This window comes from Cupressus sempervirens, chromosome 3, assembly GCF_028749045.1.
Source record: "Cupressus sempervirens isolate cs-2001-9-10 chromosome 3, ASM2874904v1, whole genome shotgun sequence".
NCBI classification, from domain to species: Eukaryota; Viridiplantae; Streptophyta; class Pinopsida; order Cupressales; family Cupressaceae; genus Cupressus; species Cupressus sempervirens.
This window is the reverse complement of record NC_143120.1, coordinates 734,496,492-734,512,721: the sequence shown is the minus strand read 5'-3', so window position 1 is coordinate 734,512,721 and position 16,230 is coordinate 734,496,492. Positions and strand designations below refer to the sequence as shown.

Genomic DNA, 16,230 nt, shown 5'->3' with positions numbered 1-16,230 from the left:
GTTTAAGATGGTTAGCCATTCACCTGTTTCTAATCTTCTTATAAAGAAAAATTGTACTAATGTATTCAAATTTAAAGGTTTCATCATATAGAAATCATTCTTTCAGAAAATGATTTTCATATTACAAACTAGATTTAATTTTGTACAATTTCTTGTTGGAAACTACAATTGAAACAATTGTTTTGTTGTCATTAATGTCAAACCTATTGGTGAGATAGTGTTATCTGATCTAACTGCCATATCTATTTGATTGATTAAGAGGATTTGAGAAGTTGTTCATAACAGAAGCATCTAGAGGATAGGTTGAGTTTTGATGAGGAAACTAAAAATTGACACTTGATTAGTTGGAATTTGACAAGATGTATTGATTGTTCAAATCATGTTACAAGAGGAGAAGCCAGTGACGATCAAGTCTTGAAAGTGTGATAAAAGATAGATCAAATGTATAGGCTTGACAGAGTAACATAGTAGAAGACTAAAGAATTTTTACGTACATGCCAAGTGATGCTAGTGCCAACTGGGCTACAGTAAGTGTCGAGTAAAATCAGTATTGACCGAGCATCAGTGTCGACCGAGTGACAGTGTATATGTCGAGTGAGAAATTTAATAGCAATCGAGTAACCCAATGATGACTGAGTGTCAGAACACAGTGTTCCCCAACGAACAACATCTTAACTGTTTGCGACGAATCATAATTTCTAACCGGCCAAGTTGATTTCTTGGGATATGGAAAGCGTGTTGAGATAAGAATCAATGAGTTTGATCATTTAATTCTAGGAGAGGATTAGGTAAACGGCCTAAGAGATGGATTCCAAGAGAAGTTTCTACAAAAGAAGAGATAAACAAAATGGTGATCATATATAATTTATTTGATGGATTGAATCCTAAATCCTAAGATCTGCAGTGTTGATTAAAAGGAAAAGGATCATGATTTCCTGTTTAAAGAAGTACATGGGTAAAATTTCTATATGAGCAGAGAGACTGTATGCTTGTAAACAAGTTCCATAGATTTGGAGTTATTGTTGACATTATTGACTGGCGAATCTAAGCAGAAGGTTGAATTGAGTTGAGAGGAAGTGAAGGCTGATTGCTTGAATGGTTGCCAAGCAAATCAAAGCTGGGATGACAATGGAGGCCACACAATGAATCGGTACATGAGAACTGAACTGAGATGTGTACATGCAAAGTGAGTTATACTTAAATGATCAAACCGGTTATTACTTTCTAACCATTGTAAACAGTATTTGAAATCCTTTAATCAAGGTTGACCGAACAGTCATAGTGACCTAACAGTCTATGTAATTCCTCTAATAAGTTGTCGTTCTAATGGGATGTTTTGAATTCCTTTAACAAGGCCACTTCTAATAGGGTGACTCAATCCTTCAAATAACAAGGTCACATTTAATAGTTTGTATTGAAAACTTTTACAGGGTTGGCTCCTAACAGGGCCCGCTTAAGAAGAGTGAAACTTAGTGAAACGTTGTTGGTGGTTTTTCCTAAATTGGGCTTGCATGTTCAAACCTAGTGACAAACTTATGTGAATCTTATTGTGGCATTTTATCGACTAATGTTTACATTCTGTAAGCCTGCTATTTTAGAACAGTGAACCGCTAGCTAATGTTAATAGAAATTTATAGTGGAGACCGAGCAATAAAATGATAAGATCTGGAGTTGTTTAAGTGTTTGATTTTTCAATTGGTACATCTCGGCCTTGGGTAACTAATTCACCCCACACCCTCAGTTATTATAAATATTCTAACACTTTTCATACATATTTTTAGCATAACATGATAACTTATTCCAAAAAAACTTGTCAACTTTCCTGACACTAATTTTCTGAATTTTCATTGCCACTTAAGAACCTAGTTTGACATACCATGATCCTTCAAATACCCATGTTCTTTCGTGTCATTAAATTTCACAATATTCTTTCGTAAAAGTTTAACTTGTAATATTTGATAATGACGAATCGGATAGGCCAATTCAGTGACTTAAGTATGGATTAGTTGCAACTAAAAATCTTAGGATTCAAAGATGTCGTGCTCAAACAATCTATGTTCAGCACGTGAACAGAGCTCAAGCTCATCTTAGTTTATTTCATAGATAAATTACAACTATGTTGTCACATACATAGGGAAGACTAATCTATCTAAATATAATATAGTTATCTTATTTTACTTTATTATTAAACATATTTTGAGGTCATGTCTCATAAACATTATAAAATTTCTAAACACGTGCACCTATTCTTTCCTTTAAATTCTGTACAATTATTAGTTTTAATGATCCTTGAGAATGTAAAATGAATTATTTTTGATTTCTATCCTTTATGAATTTATTTATCTAATTCCTTTATCACACTACAATGAATGTGTCACTTATATCACTCAAGATAGATTGTGATAAAGATTTGTTTTATGTCATTTGATTTAATTACATGTTGTATTTAACTAGATAAACAATTTCGTTCACGAGAAAAATTTTGCCTCTATAAACTAATGGTGAAATAACCTATTGTAGATTGCACCTATAGAGAGATACATATGGTGTCAAGCTATCCTTTTGGAACATGGAAACACTCTCAAGTTTTGGGTGAACCTGTGGTGAGATTGAATCTCTAAATTAAGGGGTGGCTTCCCCTAATGAATCGCCTAAAACTAAATATGGATAGAAAAATCCATAACAAGAAAGAAAATTTCATCATCCCAAACTTAATAAAACAATATTATAGAGCCGGGCCCTTCTGTTGGTTAATATTTCGAAAACTTCGGTGCGCGTGATCGTACGATGTAAAGCGGGCTGAGAAAAATGTGAACAAGGCTGCAGAGTTGGTGGGTTCCTACACAAATAAGGGAAGGGCTGGAACTTTTCTAACACTTAGGGCCCGTTTGGTGAGAGGAATAGGAATACGTATTCCAAAAAATTTGAATTCCTTGTTTGGATGCACCAAAACGGGATTGGAATACGAGGTAAAAATGGAATACGTATTCCATTTTTGGCCCAAAAATGGGATTTTGCAATTCCACCAAAATAGGTGTTATTGGAATACGTATTCCTATTCCATTTTTTTAAATTTTAGAAAACATAAATTTTCGGGTCCGCGAATTCCCATCAAGTATTGGCTGAACCAAACGGAGAATAGGAATACTTTTTATTCCAGAATACAATACGTATTCCTATTCCACTCACCGAACGGGCCCTTACGTACTCACTCGACCAAGTCTAAAGCATTTGAATCTGTTTTGTGGATACGCAGAAAACATTTCCGTGTTGATGAATATACTTTCCTGCACAAAGAGAGAGGAATGGGAAGAACAAATCTACCGAATCAGTTCGAGCAAACGAAAAGACCACCTACTAACCAAATATATTATAACTAACGACTACGTCAAAAATGAATTGGTCCCCTCAATTGTAATGAGCAATTACTCCATCAGCATGAATCAGTCCGTAAATAACAGGTCAACAATTGCATGATATTGGAAGTATATTACAATTAAACAATTACGTGGGAAAGGATTAGTCCTCGCATGTTTCCCCTATATAATAGGCATGTAATGGTCTTGTAATATACACAAATATTCAATCACACATCCATATCCTGAGCTCTTCTGCTGGAGACTCTCCAGCATAAAATGGCGAAGGGAATGATGATTTGCTTGCAATTGTCGTTGGGACTCTTCCTGTTGATGTGTTGTTACAGTGAAGATGTGATGGCGGCGGATGCCGATCCCTTGCAAGATTTCTGCGTCGCAGTCCTGGACAGCGAAGGTGAGTGCAGCAATATTAATCGTTTATGTGATTATTAATGATTGGTGTGATTATAACTACCGCAAACAGTAACAAATTGTATTGATCAGTTAAGGTGAACGGATTCGTTTGCAAAGAGGCCAAGGATGCATCGGCAGAGGACTTCTTCTTCAGGGGGCTGGCGCAGGCGGGGAACACCGACAATGCAGTTAGCTCCAACGTGACCCCTGCCAACGTAATGCAGATACCGGGGCTGAACACGTTGGGAATATCTCTGGTCCGCATCGACTACGCAGTGGGTGGAATTAATCCTCCTCACACCCACCCCAGAGCCACCGAGGTTCTCTTTCTAGCGGAAGGCGAGCTCTTTGTAGGGTTTATCGACACCAACAACACCTTCTTCAGCAAGACGTTGGAAAAGGGAGACGTGTTCGTCTTCCCCAAGGCGCTCGTGCATTTCCAGCAGAATGTGGGGAAGGAGAATGCGGTGGCCATCGCTGCTTTGAGCAGCCAGCTCCCGGGAGTGCAGACAATCGCCAATTCTCTCTTTGGCGCGAACCCCCCTCTCCCCGATTCCGTGCTCAGCAAGGCCTTCCGCATCACCCAACAGCTCGTGGTTTACATTCAGAAGCAATTCGCATAGCATTCCCATGCTCAATGCTCAATGCTCAACTCAATTCGTTGCATCATCCAATCTATTCAATAAATAAAAGAACACTAGAACAAGGCGTGGGGAGACCCTCTTTATTATTCACCCTTTTTCTTTTCCATTCCTTGGAATAAATGTACCAGAGTGTGGCTCTAATCTCCGTGCCGGTGTATTTTCTTTATTAAAAAAAATTGTAGTCAAATAAAAGTACTCAATATCATTATCGCGTTCTCGCACTATTTATGGGACACGTTTCAACAAAGAAAATTGGTTCTAGACTTATTTTGAATAGTTCTAAATAACGAGGTTAGTATATCTATAATACAAATAACTGCCTTCTGTTCGTTATGTTATTAAAATAATAAAACAATGAATAAATATTTACAAATGAATTTTACTCAATTCTGATATAGCTTATAAATTTGACAATTAAATATTTCTTTTATAATATGTTTTATGCATTCACTATATTTCTAGTATAGGGTTCCTTAAAAATTAGAATTAACTATATTGGACTTTACATCTATTGTGTTACTCAATCGAATGCATGCTTAAGCTCTATAATAAAGCTCATGCAAAACTAGATTCTTAGAATGTGTGGAGGCACTATCTAAGGTGTTACTAGAATGTGTAATATCAAATTATCTTAAGTACGGAATCCAAGTCATGTATAGGAGATAGTAAGATCTGGCCAATCATATTTGAGAAACCTGAAGGAGACAGAGTCTACTTTGTGAATTTGAAGGCATGTACCCAACAAATCATGCTTCGGCCCATAAGAAGTGCAGTTGGGACGAAGAAAAGCATTATATAGAACACGCGAACCTATACAAAGAGATATCTCATAGAGAGCACAAGCTACATTTCCAAATCGAATGTAATAGATGTACACGTTTATATATCACATGTACATTCATTTGAAAACTTTAACGGTTAGATCAATTCAATATTACTTGGTAGTTATCTCCAAAAGCTTGCAAAGCTTAATGAGCTATAATCAGCTATCCAAAGGTATGAGTGTGAGAATTTCTATGATGGTAAACTAACATCCTCACAAATGAAACATGTCATGATACGAACTTTAATGTTCTACAATTCTAGATCTTGCGGCTCCGTTCCCTTGATTGATACATAATTTGCGTCTTTGTTTCATGAAAAGATGGAGATGAAGATGTATGATTTCGTATTGCTATGGTATAACAAAATGTATAAATCTCTCTGCTAGATACTAGATGCATTAACAAGGAATGGAATAGTATCTCTTACAATAGGGGTCTATATTGTATGCTAATAAGAAGCAATTGTCACGAGTTACCCCATTCGAAACACAACTTAGAATTCAAATGTTTTTTTTTTTTTTCAGTTAACTTATTTCTTTCCTTAATACTATTATCTTGGAGCGGGGATGACTGCGAGGCAAGCTGCATTTTCTTACAGTGAGTGGCCAACGATGGAGGGAGAGAGGGATCTGATGATGCCACACCAGACGAATGGAGGGTGCTTCTCAAACATGTGTCTCATTGGTTCCTCCATGGAATGGCAGTGGTTTTTGCAGAGTAATGGACCATGCTTCTTTATTTCGGGGGATTTTTTGACCCACGGGATGCTCGCTTCTCAGAGGTGTTTCTCGATGGAGGGAGGATCTCTGGTCTTATTGGTGCCCTGTTGGGTCAGTGGGGAATCTTCCTTGATGATGCCCTCTTTGTTTTTTCATGTGGGAAGTCATATTTTTTTCTTTTTCATGGTTCTACCAGGGGTGCCTTGCTTCTGGGTTTGTCAGATCTGGGACTCTTTGATGGGTTAGCAGTTAGCAGTGATGGATCTATCCATTCCATAGGTTGGTGGGTTTTCCGCATTTGAACCTTTGTTTTTTACAGAGGTGGACTTTAGTTGAGGTTCTTTTTTTCTCGTTGTTTGGCACTAGGTTCTTTTATTTCTAACATTGTCTAATGTTTTTTGTTTGTATGATGGGTCAGCGCCCTCTTGCTGCTTTTTATATTCAAAAAATTATTTAGTTTCTTGATACAAGATGTCAATTTGTGTAGTGATGAAGAAAGTCCAAAGGTTATTAACTTCTTTAATTTTGTAAAATTCTCTATTATAGGGCAAGAAAATAGAGATACATCTATTACACTGTGATAAAATGCAGGTCTTCATCTTGTATAGTAGTCCAATAAATTTGCAACTTTCAGTTCTAATGGTTGAGAAGTAGCTAATAATGGATTATTACATTTATTACAATAGGGGGAGCTAATGTAGAGTTGAAATAATAATTTAAATGAAAATTCATGGCGGTGATGAAGTTTGTTAAATAATGAAACCTGGTTTTATTTTTATCAATTGCATTGATGGAGTAGAGGGTTTAATAGTTAAACTTTGTGCACTCTTTCTAATCTTTGTAACATTTCTCAAATTTTTGAGAATTCTATTTTCTGGGCAACCCAAAAATGTTCATGAAAAGGGAGGGAAAAGGTAGTAGTAAGGAATATTAATAAGAGCTTACAAACATAAATGATCTTCACACTCCAGTTTTAACTAAATATGTAAAGAAAAATGGTGGAGCCAAGAAGTTGAAGGAACTATTAAGAAAAAAAATAACTATCAGATTTCAACTTCAATTAAATCGCGCGAAGTAAAATGGTGGAATCGAAGGCTTTCAAACTGAAGATTCAATTGATCGTTGTTGTTGTTATACATTGTGAAATAATATAAATATTTTGATAGAGATAATTTCAGGAGCGTGTGTGATAGATTTTATCCTACCATTTTATTGAAATTTACAACTTCATGAGAACTGAAATTTCTAAATCAAAATGACTTCTTAAAATTTTCAATTTGATATAGCTATTCTGTCATGCCAAAGAATTGGGGCAAAAACACACCAAAAAATTTTATTTTATTTTTAGATCAATAACACCACAAAGCTTGAAAAGTTTAGATGCACACGTTAAAGTATAGGTAAAATGAGAAACAGATATGGGATCTCCTAACGATGACCTGTCATTTCCATTCAAGTTTATCATCGATGAGTGTGAAAAGGTCGTTAAATCTAAGCATTCGTTATTAAATTGATTTCATCTTTTTTTTCATTATTGCTTTGATTTTAAGGTAATATATTATAATTAAACACAATTAAACCAAATTATCGTAAACTCGCAATAATAAACAACTATCTAGATATATATTCAACACTTAAAATTTAATCTAATAATCTAACTTAATTTTACAACCTTTACTAATCTAAAACATTTTAAGATACAATAACACTAACCTTTGATTTAAGAACGATATAACCACTTAAAATAATAAATCTAAATATATTTGAAAATGGGTTAAATACAGCAGCTAATTTATCTTAGACAACCTTTTCAAATCAATAATGATACTAAATGTTTAAATATAATCTAACATACGAACATTCTAACTAAAATGTACTAAATAACTAATATTTAAAAACATAATAATTAAAATTACTTCAAAATAATACTAGCAAAAAATTTTTTTAACAAAACTTACTCATCTAACATTAATTTGAAATCTAACACCTTATTACTTTTATTTACATTTAAAATATTATACTAACAACATAAAAGAATACCAGACCCACTAACAAACACAATTTACGACTACCCTTAAAATAGTGTTAATATGTACGTTATAACATTATTTTGAACAAAATATTAACAACAATATAACTCAATAATTCTAATAATAATTTAGACAATTATAACTCTAATTTTTTTTTAAACATAGAAAAGAACGAACTCTCCAATACATCACAGTGATCGTCGAGAGAATGAAAACTGACCAGGAGACAACCAATCATAACATGAAGACCAAATCAGACATTGACTCCCATCCCGAGTTTACACAACAGGTTTGACATTGAACTAGACTAGGGAGAAGGTGGATTTTTTCGACAGGAGACATCAGGCACACCACCAAAATAGGTGCCCTTTCGGGGCTATAACTCAAGAACTTCTGTTCTTCCATTCTTACATTCCAAAACTCATACGTGGTTTGTGTTGACAAGTAGGGGCCCATAACACCCTACCCTCTCTCCCTCTTCTCGTCCTGAGAAGAGACTCTACACTGTCAGAGTCCAACTAAAGACCTTTCCCTGTACATGGCCACTTCTGCCCTATCCGAGGGTGAGTAATGCCAATACACGTATACAATCCCTTTGAAATTCAAAGCAAAAATACAAAGGAAAGACATTTAAGTTAATCTGTTTCAAACCCTCCCAACATACTCAACACACACACGAACATGTGCATAAACAATAAAATTGAAACATGAAGCACAACATGAACAAAATGAGGTGAAGTATTCCTACCTTCAAATTTGGGTTATGGCAATAGAACAAGTTTGAGATGAGCATTCCCTTCCTTCTCCTTCTCCTTCTCCTTCTCCTTCAATCCTGATTTTCACTCTAAAAGTAGAGGTTGGGTGAACACTCCAAACCTCCTCAAAATAAGATCACAAACTCAACCATCTCTAAAAAGAAATAACTCCCCCACTTGCCTAAAAGTTCTAGAGGCTTCTAACACAACTAGACCTAAGGCTAACCTCAAGGTGGAGTTCAAGCTATCCAACCCATGATGAAATCAATCGATTTTCGCAATAAAGCAAAAATGGTGTTTTTGAGTGACCATAAAAGTCAACAAAAGGGGCTAAGGGGGTGGAAAATGCCCCCAAGCCATACCCATTCCTCTTGGATACTTAGATTTCATGTTTTTAGGTCTTTAGGATTAATTAGGGACCTATTAAAGGCTAGGAAATTTTAGGACTATCTAACAACCTTCAAAATGTAGATTAAACACTAATCTGGATTAGGGGTAATTAATATCGATTACTAACTTGATTAGCAAAAAGATCACTAAGCTACTCTGACTTAGATCTTTAGGTTACTCGGTTAACCCTAACTATCATGCTGGAATGCATATACAATTCACGAGTGTCAAGGGACACTATAAAAACATTGTTACAAAACATTAACATTTACTGATTACAGAATGATACATTCGTTCAATTCACAATACAAATAAAATACAAACAACAAGGTTTGTATCCTTCATCAAATTTAACCATAGTTTCCACAAACAGTACATAGGGTTCAGTTTTGTTTCTCCGTTAGATTTTCTCAGCTAAAATACCCTACACACTCATTACGCATATCAATAGCTCAAGAAAATTACATACATATATTCAAAATTTATCTGGATAGTTACATGAATCTCTCATATAATTAACTGTTTAATTCATTTCTATTCACATTTAATCATCAAAAATCACATAATCAATAATAACATAACTTATTCATTAATTCAGATTAAGTACTAGTATAATCCTCATTAGGCATGTATATACCTAAACATCATTACGTCACCAATAAAAGAATACTGAACTATCTGAAGCATAAAACTTAATCATCCAGGTATCAAAATCAACACCCTTATGATTAGGTGAGAAAGCCTTGTATCATCGTTAGTTAAATTTTAATGTTTAAACAGTCGAGATAATGTAGTTTGTTCATGAATCACTGAATATTTAAAACACGAATGTATTAGGATGTCACTTCTTATTAGGACATCTAAACCATTAAACATTATTTCATATCCATTCTAATCTCCTACAACAGTTTTAACAGAGAGATGCATATTTAATAAGTACATGTGAGGAGGGACCTCACATCTTTCCCCATGAAAACAAGTTTTTTACAACAATCAAAAATGAAATCTATTGAAACCCATTGAAAAAATTATATTTTTTAAATGAGTACCCAAACATAAAGTAGAATGTCTTGTTTTAATGAATACACAAACAATGAATTCAGCACAAGAAATCTACAAAATTTTCAATTATTGAAATCACAAACTACTATGAAGGCTGTGCAATGTACACAGATCTATACTCAAATGTCTATCACAAGTTATATTTATGTAAACCTAACAAGAAAATCATAGCAGTTTTTTTTTCCAACACAAACTCCGAAAGCCAGCACTAACCGTGCAAAATTACTAAAAAGAGCTTGACATTATTTGTCACCAGATGCTCCTATTTTCCATGGTGTATTCTCCTAGGGCCCATTTGGCAGTAGCAATTAGACTGGAATAGGTATTAGGCATATGTAAATTATGAAAATTTCTAATCCTTCCTTTGGTTGCACCAAATCAAAATTGAGAATAGGTTCATACGTATTCTCATTTTGGCCCAAAATTGAGCATTTGTAATTCCACCTAAATAGGTGGAATTGGAATATGTATTCCTTTTCTAAATTTATCTACTCATATTTCATGAAAATTTAAATTTCATGTCCATGAGAAGATTCACCGAGAGCACCCAAGTCAGAGAAATTGGTTTGCTAAAGAAATTTGGAAAATGACCAATTTTGAACAGAGGTTTCACTCTTGGGAAAACCACTATTGGATTCAAGGCATTGATTTTGAATACTGAGATCATATGCCAAAACATCAAGAATGTTTAGGGACATGAAGCATCTTATTACCTGACCGATGAAGAAAATCACAAGGAACTCGAACATCCTCTTCCTTTTTCCCTTCATAGATACTCTTGGACTCGTACACAATGAAATCGTGAAAAAATCTCACAATGTGATCCTATGACTTCAGAGCTTTATACGGTAACTTCAATTATGCCTCACACTTCTTATGCTCTTCTGGTGTTTCCCTTATTCTTGGCTGCAAATTATATGAGCAAGGGTGAGCCAAAGCAATTATACCATGGCATATCATTCTGGGAAGCTAAGTTGTTGATGTCTCTTCTGTTAAGTTTTCCTCCATCTCCAATAGCTAAGTGAGGATGCTCATTGGAACCTAATTTTCAAGAATGACAAGGTCAATCAAGATATCAAATTGGCAAGACTAGACCGTGTTTTTGTTAAAGACAAGATCCAAGTTCCATCCTCAGTCCTCATTGTGATTCATCGCTTAGAAGCCTCAAGGTCTCTAGAATGAAACATCCATCAAGAGTGAAAAGGCACACGAGAATTGGCCTGTTGACTTTCTTTATCTATTATTCAAACTCCAATTTCAATTTCATCTAACCAAATGAAGAATAGGAATACATACTTATTCTCATTTTCTATTCCAGAATAACTAAACTAGAATAATAATTCCTATTCCCATATTTTTATTCCTGTAGCCAAACGTGTCCATATTTTCCATGTATTGAATTTTTGTCTACCCTATATTGGCCACATCTGTTTCATCCTTCTATTTACATGCAAGCATACAGAGGCACATGAAGCTCATGCACAATGTCAAATGAAATCTACAAAAAAAGACACAGATCTCTGAAGCCATATTGTTTCTCTAATTTTATCCAGCATAAAACTAAAAGATACCCTAGAAAAAGAATGAGGCAACCTAAATTAAAATATAGTATTGTTGCTTAATGAATCATTTATATTTGACCATCGATTAAATGGGAAATCTTTAAATCAGCATGATTTCATAGAAATTAAATGACGTATTAAATAATATTTTATTGTATGTATAATTCATGATACGTCTGATTTGATTAATTACTATCTACCCCTAGGAAAGGATTCTTCTAACTTTCTGATAGCACTCTATCCAATGTAGTATAATTACTTGTGATATATTTATTGAAATATCAATGGATCACACATTATTTATATTTTGGTGGGAAGTAGCCTAAGCATTATAAATGGATGCACGGGATATTATGCTACATAGCATTTAGAGAATGAAAGGGGGGCCTAAAATTGTTCCTCAAATGAATCTGTCACTTGTCTACCATGTAAAAACCACATAAGCTCCATTGGAAGAATTGACAGTGTTGGTATCAATGCTTGGCAGATTATTAATTTTAACAATCTAGTAAAATTATTCCTTAAAGTATCTAGTGAAATGGATGTCGCAAGTCCCAGCAGGGTCGAATCTCTTGAAGTAGTACTGGGAGATACATTTGGTGCTCATACAGGAGATGGTGCATCTAACGTAGGAATAACAAAAGCGGTCATATACAAAACTCAGCCTCAAACTTTTTGGAAAATAACAAATATAAGTTGTACTACAATTTTTAGGAAGATTAATTTGTTTTAAATCCCAAATATTTAACAAGAAGAAGTATTTTAACGATTGGAAATGTCATTTATTATTTCTTATGTAAAAAAGAACATTCTTGGAATTTTAAGATGCGGCATGGGTTCTGCAACAGAAATGCTTCGAGCCGATGATACAGAATTTCGTTGAATGCAAATAGTTTTAAAAATTTGTGCAAATATTTTGTAATTATTACTCTCTATTCATCTATTATAATACATTTTATGCCCTTTTAATCACATGCTACATAAAATTATCTAAAATATTGAAAACGTTGAAATATTACATAATTATTAATTTATGCAGATATTAGCATGTAATATTTTATAATTATTGTCTTTTGTGAATATGAGTATATAGATTGCCTAACTTCAATTTAGACAATATGATTTGACGATCATTTTTTAAAATATTAGCATACATTTTCCCTTCCTAATGTCAAATCATACAAAATGTTTTAAAATGTGAAAATATTTATAATTATAATTCTATGCAGATTTTGGCATACACTTTCCTTCTTCATGATTATATATTACACTGTACAATCCAAACCATTGAAATATTATATAATTATTATTTTCTATAGACATCATCACACTTTTGCCCTCTTCCTTTAAATTTTTAAAAAAGTATCACATTTTGTAAATATGAATGATTACATCACATTTTATGCTTCTCGTACTACAAGAAAAAAAAATGTTATCAAGGTGAAAATATAATTAAATTAAGTCGAGAATATTAGTAACATTGCCTAACCATCAAATTATATCATAGAAAGCCTGAAGTATTCAACAAACATATAAAATGAGATAAAATAATAATATTTAGCCAAATATCATCCAATACATTATCTCTTTGTCAATTAATCCTAGAAATCAGCCAAATTAACGCACTAGCATATATTTTACTCAACTAATGGAATCTAAATTTCTATCAATTATATTATAATAGTGTTCCTAATGGCATATAGTGAGCAAGAGTACACACGTGAGTATAAATAAAATAGAGAATGTATTGAATCATCAATTACACAAATAGGCATCAAGAATTCTAACAAAAATCAAGTAATAAAATTGTACTGAATAAAATAGAAGATCAAAGGGCTGCACACACTACCAACTTGTCCATTAAACTAGTTACAACAATAAGAAACTAAGAAATAGAAATAGGACCCTCGTGTGACCTAAATTAGAAAATTAGGCACAACGAGATGATCTCACAACATTTTATCGTTGGTCACCCAATATTGGGCTACATCCACCAACAAAAGAATCCAATATTATTAATCTACTAAATCTAAAAAGTTATAATCAATAATCCATTACAACTCAATACTATTAAAAGATGCTACAAATTTATCATATGAAATTCATAACCCTAATACATTTTAACAAGACTTGTGTCAATTACAAAATTATGGTTAGAAATATGTCAGCCAATAGAAAAACTAACTTTTGATGCCGTTGTAAAATAATTTGAAATTTGGACAAACTTTTGGGGGATGTTGCCCCTTGAACCCGACCTATACTATAAGAGGAAGCAACCCAAGGACACTGTCCGCAGACCCTATTTAAATGATTAAGGGGGGAAATACGCTAATAAAGATGGGGAAATTTTACATTTTCGGTTAGATTAGGCTCCAAATAATAACCTCATTACCATGTACCTACATGCACTTGGCCCTTGTCTATATAATTTTCTATTCTTTTTCACTCATCAACCACGTGAATCCTTTACGATTCTCTCGTGTTTGTCTCTACTTTATTTTTTATTAGTTGTATTAAATGACTTCAAGATGTATAATATTATCAATTTATGTAACAGAGATGTTGTAAAAACTCAAATTTATAGGCTCTACCAAGTCCTTCCCTTGCAAGGACCCTCCTATACCAATTATAACTTTTTAATACTCTTTATGATCTACATGTATCATAGTAAGAAACAATCCTTCTAGGTTCCATCATTTCCCTCTTTGGATCATAATTTCAATGTTCTCATTGAATTGTAGGTTTAACTATTTTATTCAAGTTAAGATATTTCGAGCTACTCTTACCAATTGAGAAATTATAATATGGATAATTTCCTAATATCTCGCCTAGTTTATGTTTCCCTTGCCACTGTCTTCTCAATTTCACCATACATCATTTTATAAGTAGTCCCCTTGAAGTTTACTTACATTTATTTTTTACTATTTCATGTCATAAAATTAAAAAATATTAACTTATACGGATTAGATTTATAATTTTAAAAAAACAATGAATCAAGTACTCCAATTCAACGACACAAATACGGATTAACTATAACTAAAAAATTGAGAGTTTAAGTATATATTGGTCAAAGAATCTATGGTCAACGTGTCAATAGAACTTAGGATCCCCTTTGTCTGTTTTATAGAGAAATTAAAAGTATGTTTTCACATAGATAAGGGACATCAATATATGAAAACGTGATATAATGGACCATTTTAATTTATTTTTAAATTGATTTAATGGTATATCTCATAAAAGTTATGAAATGTCTAAATCCTATTTATCTATAGATCCCTTTGAATGCCTTGCGGTAATTCCGTCATGAGTTTTAGTTATTCTACACTAAATCATTACTAACCAAAAAAAAATTCTTTTATTTATGTGGTTTGGGATTTGGATTTGCATACATCCACTCATGTGCTTTTTGTTTCTCCATTAATTTATAAGTTGAGATTTTCATTATGTATACAATTGTGTATCAAGTGACATAACTAATATAATTAAATCAAAAGTCTATAAAATGAATCTTTATCTAGATCTATATTGAGTGGAAAGCGACATATTATTTCTTGTATCATATAGATGAAGATGTAATCGTAGCATATAAATTAAAATAATTTTATTTAATGCTTTAAATATTAAAGGCATATGTTTGATGGTATAGTATGTGTCATTCGTATAAAATTTATGGTTTAGCAATTAAATCCTGAACCATATCATTTTGGTTCACAAAAAAAATGGTAAGAATGCATCATATATTTATAATAATATTCTTAACAGATACAAAAGAATGCACACAACCCTCCTAGGGCATACTTCCCATATAATTTCACTATTAGTTGGCACCCACGTGGTTGGAATAGGGATGATGTCCTAGACTAAAATGATAACTTCAAACCAATTTACCAACCCATAATAGAGTTTTATCCCATAGTAACAAAGTCATTTCAAGGTATTTGGTTTCATGGATTCACATAAATAATTATTTATTCTTTGCATGACCCAAGTTTGTGAAGGAAGATACCAATAAATAGAGGATTTGCCAAAAGGTAAAGAAACCTTTTTTTTTTAAAGAATATAATAACATAATAATATCAATGTCGACTCTCTACATCTAATGATACCAAGGACTATATTTATTTTAGGTACTAAATAGAAGCATTTACAGTAAGCAATGCCTAGAGAGTTCCACATTATACACTCAATCAAAGTAAAACTTAAATTAAATAATGTAAGGAGTATTAGTAAAACTAGCCTAAGAGTCATATTGTATCATAGAAACCTTGAAAATATTCAAAAATGCGTATTCTATAGGATAAAATAATAAGGTTTATCCAAGTATTAACAAACGCATTATCTATTTCTAAATTAATTATTGGGAATTTGTCAAACTGAGACACTAGCATATTTTTTACTCAAACAAATCAATCCAAACTTGTATAATTATTATAAGGGTGCCCCTAAAAAAATAGAATGAGTAAGAGTACACATG

The 16,230-nt window shown here is 33.0% G+C and overlaps 1 pseudogene; it reads left to right on the top strand.

Annotated features, from left to right (window-relative positions):
- Positions 1-3,647: 3,647 nt before the first annotated feature.
- LOC149568872 (putative germin-like protein 2-3) lies at positions 3,648-4,456 on the top strand (annotated as a pseudogene).
- Positions 4,457-16,230: the final 11,774 nt, after the last annotated feature.